This window comes from Salvelinus sp. IW2-2015, unplaced genomic scaffold (assembly GCF_002910315.2).
Source record: "Salvelinus sp. IW2-2015 unplaced genomic scaffold, ASM291031v2 Un_scaffold1757, whole genome shotgun sequence".
In the NCBI taxonomy this organism is placed as follows: Eukaryota; Metazoa; Chordata; class Actinopteri; order Salmoniformes; family Salmonidae; genus Salvelinus; species Salvelinus sp. IW2-2015.
This window is the reverse complement of record NW_019943138.1, coordinates 115,718-120,252: the sequence shown is the minus strand read 5'-3', so window position 1 is coordinate 120,252 and position 4,535 is coordinate 115,718. Positions and strand designations below refer to the sequence as shown.

The 4,535-nt window shown below is 45.0% G+C and overlaps 1 pseudogene; it reads right to left on the bottom strand.

The window, feature by feature from the left end:
* Nucleotides 1-779: 779 nt before the first annotated feature.
* LOC112071888 (RNA-binding protein 25-like) overlaps nt 780-4,535 on the bottom strand; it is a 46,525-nt pseudogene continuing 42,769 nt past the window's right edge.

Genomic DNA, 4,535 nt, shown 5'->3' with positions numbered 1-4,535 from the left:
TGAAATATGCTTATCTCTTGTTTACAATGGTGCTAACTCAGATAATAGCATCGTTTGCATTCGCCGAAAAGCCTATTTGAATTCTGACATGTTGGCTGGATTCACAACCAGGTAGCTTTAATTTGGTATCTTTCATGTGTGATTTAATGAAAGTTTGATTTTTATAGTAATTTTTATAGTAATTAATTTGAATTTGCGCTCTGCATTTTCTCTGGCCTTTTGCCAATGAGACATATAAATATGAACTTTACCGAACAAAACATACATGTATTGTGTAACATGAAGTCCTATGAGTGTCATCTGATGAAGATCATCAAAGGTTAGTGATTAATTCTTCCTCTATTTCTGCTTTTTGTTACTCCTCTCTTTGGCTGGAAAAATGGCTGTGTTTTTCTGTGGCTATGTACTGACCTAACATAATCTTTGGTGTGCTTTCGCCGTAGATCCTTTTTTGAAATCAGACATGTTGGCTGGATTCACAACAAGTGTAGCTTTAATTTGGTGTCTTCCATGTGTGATTCATGAAAGTTTGATTTTTATAGTAATATATTTGAATTTGGCGCTCTGCATTTTTACTGGCTTTTGGCCAAGTGGGACGTTAGCGTCCCACATATCCTAGAGAAGTTAACGGCTGTGATAGGAGAAAACTGAGGATGGATCAACAACATTGTAGTTACTCCACAATACTAACCTAAATGACAAAGAAGGAAGCCTGTACAGAATAAAAATATTCCTAACACGCATCCTGTTTTGCAACAAGGCACTTAAGACTGCAAAAATGTGGCAAAGAAATTTACTTTTTGTCCTGACTACAAAGCATTATGTTGGGGAAAATCCAACACAGCCTTGCAATGACAAGCATACCCATAACATGATGCAGGCACTGCCATGCATGAAAATATGAAGAGTGGTACTCAATGTGGGAGGTTTTTGGGGGATAAAAAAGAACGGAATAGAGCTAAGCGCAGGCAAAATCCTAGAGGAAAACCTGGTTCAGTCTGCTTTCCAACAGACACTGGGAGACAAATGAACCTTTCAGCAGGACAAAACCTAAAACACAAGGCCAAAATACACTGGAGTTGCTTACCAAGATGACATTGAATGTTCCTGAGTGGCCTAGTTACAGTTTTGACTTAAATTGGCTTGAAAATCTATGGCAAGACTTGAAAACGGGTGTCTTAGCAATAATCAACAATCAACTTGACAGAGCTTGATTTTTTTTTTTTTAAGAATAATGTCAAAATATTGTACAATCGAGGTGTGAAAAGCTCTTAAGAGACTTACCCAGAAAGACACAGCTGTATATCGCCGCCAAAATGTTTCTAACATGTATTGACTCAGGAAGTCTATACTTATTTAAAAGAGATCTTTGGGGGGAGCGGTAGAGGAGGGTTGGGGCAAAGAAGGGGTTGTGGGGGATAGAGGGGGTTGGGGCAAAGAAGGGGTTGTGGGGGATAGAGGGGGGTTGGGACTGGTAATAGGCCCATGCTCATAGGCTCAACACCCTAATGAGTGAGAGGGTGTCCGTGTGATCAGTCAAGAGAAATAAAAGAGACTGAAGCCCAGAGGAAAAACTGTCCCTGACAGCAGTAGACTGTTGTAGTACTAGATAGTAGTACTAGATAGTAGTACTGTAGTAGTACTAGATAGTAGGTACTAGATAGTAGTACTAGATAGTAGTACTGTAGTCCTAGTCTTCATTTCCCCAGACCAATCTTCTTGGCCTCTGTTTCGTAGATCAACAGCCTCCACATTTTAACTATGAACACCTCTGCCTCCTCGTCCAGAACCTGCAGGTACAATACATCAGTTAGTGGTCTCGTCTCTTAATACCCTGTTATGTCTAGAGTACTGCACTGTTGACGAGAACAAAACTTAGATTTATAACTAACTCAAATGTAGGCTTACATTTAATAACATATGAACCTAAAACTGGTTAAGCCTATAAGATTGTTCCTATGACCATGTTTTAAAATCATTATTTAACTCACCATGGCAACATCATCCAAGATCCCCTGCGGTTGCCGTGAGACATCACCTGAGGAGACAACAACATGTTAAAACACCGCGAAGACCAGAACACTCACAAAGCATACTGCAGGGAATACATCACAGCCAGAGACAATGGGTCCCTCCAATACCTTTTGACGTCTCTGGAATACATGACAGCCAGAGACAATATCCTCTCTTTACAAACATACACTGAGTGTACAAAACATTAGGAACACCTGCTCTTTCCATGACATGGACTGACCAGGTGAATCCAGTTGAAAGATATGATCCCTTATTGATGCCACCGGTTAAATCCACTTCGATCAGTGTAGATGAAGGGGAGGAGACAGGTGGTTAAAGAAGGATTTTTAAGCCTTGAGAAAATTGAGACATGGTTTGTGTCTGTGTGCCATTCAGAGGGTGAATGGGGAAGACAAAATATTTAAGTGACTTTGAACAGGGTATGGTAGTAGATGCCGGGAACCAGTTTGTGTCAAGAACTGCAACGCTGCTGGGTTTTTTACGCTCAACAGTTTCCTGTGTGTATCAAGAATGGTCCACCCACCCAAAGGACATCCAGTCAACATGAGCCAGCATTTCTGTGGAACGCTTTCGACCCCTTGTGGAGTCCATGCCCCGACGTCAGGTGTTCCTAATGTTTTGTACACTCAGTGGTATAGGTACATTGGATTTGTGCCAATAAATGCTAAAAAACGTAAAAGTGTTTGAAAACAGCGACCAGGTAAAACTAAACAAACGCATTGGGGTTGCAGTCATACCTTGTCTATAAACTTCTTACGAGGAAACCAATTTGTCATCCATTCCTCAGACAATAAATTCTCTCTCTCCCCACTCAATCAGTTACTAACTAACCTTAGAACAGACYAAGTCGACTAGCGTAGCTTCCTCCTCTCCGATGTACTCGATAATCTTCTTGTTGATCCAGGGCCTGATACGACGCTCCATCAGAGTCTGAGACGGGAAGAACAAAAGGTTTCAGACATATACGGTGACGTAACAGAGAATTGCTAGTTCTTCCACATAGCTTTTCAATTTCCAGTCGATCAAATGTGTCAAGAGTAGATTTATGTTATCCGCAAGAGGACCAGAACCCATTGGACTTGTTAGTGTGTGAACCCTGCAGGATATTTGAACCACTCCTTAACGCTGCAACCGTCACGTTATTACCAACTGACCCACACCAGAGCTCTGGGGCCGACCTGCCTCGTCATCATCATCATCATCATCATCAGGGTAGCCTAGTGGTTAGAGCGTTGGACTAGTAACCGAAAGGTTGCAAGTTCAAATCCCCGAGCTGACAAGGTACAAATCTGTCGTTCTGCCCCTGAACAAGGCAGTTAACCCACCGTTCCTAGGCCGTCATTGAAAATAAGAATGTGTTCTGAACTGACTTGCCTAGTTACATAAAGGTACATTTAAAAAAAATCCTCCTCCTCATCCTCCTTACCGAGTCCACAGCAGTCCAGAGGGTGTTGAACAGATCAGGTCTGGCCGTAGGAATCTTCTCAATCAGACTCCGGATGTGCTTCCGTTTCTCCTCTGTGTTTGGTCCTCCCTTCCCTCCAGGTACCTCGCCCCGTCCAGACCCAAACTCTTATCGTCCTCACCGTAGTCCAGCGGAACCAGCTTACGTTTACGGAGCGCCTCGTCGGCCTCCTCCTCTCCAAACTTGTTGAAGACGCTGTCGACGTTGGACAGTTTCTTACGTTTACTCCCGGTGTGGAATCTGATGGTTGGGGCTGGCGCCGGCGCCTGGGACGGAGAGAGACACGGGTTAAAGAGGGGACGGAGAGAGAGACGGGTTATAGTGGGGACGAGAGAGAGAGACGGGTTATAGAGGGGACGGAGAGAGAGACGGGTTAAAGGGACGGAGAGAGAGACGGGTTATAGAGGACGGAGAGAGAGAGAGACGGGTTAAAGGGGACGGAGAGAGAGACGGGTTATAGAGGGGACGGGAGAGAGAGAGACGGTTATAGTGGGGACGGAGAGAGAGAGACGGGTTATAGTGGGGACGGAGAGAGAGACGGGTTATAGAGGGGACGGAGAGAGAGACGGGTTATAGAGGGAACGGAGGAGAGGACGGGTTATAGAAGACGGAGAGAGAGACGGGTTAAGTGGGACGGAGAGAGAGAGACGGGTTATAGAGGGGACGGAAGATGATGGGCTAAAGGGGACGGAGAGAGAGACGGGTTATGAAGACGAGAGAGAGACGGGTTATAGAGGGACGGAGAGAGAGGCGGGTTATAGAGGGGACGGAGAGAGAGGACGGGTTATAGGGACGGAGAGAGAGAGAGCGGTTATAGGGGGACGGAGAGAGAGAGACGGGTTATAGTGGGGACGGAGAGAGAGAGACGGGTTATAGTGGGACGGAGAGAGAGACGGTTTATAGTGGGGACAGAGAGAGAGACGGGTTATAGTGGGACGAGAAGAGGAGAGAGACGGGTTATAGTGGGGACGGAGAGAGAGAGAGACGGGTTATAGTGGGGACGGAGAGAGAGACGGGTTATAGGGGAGGACGGAGA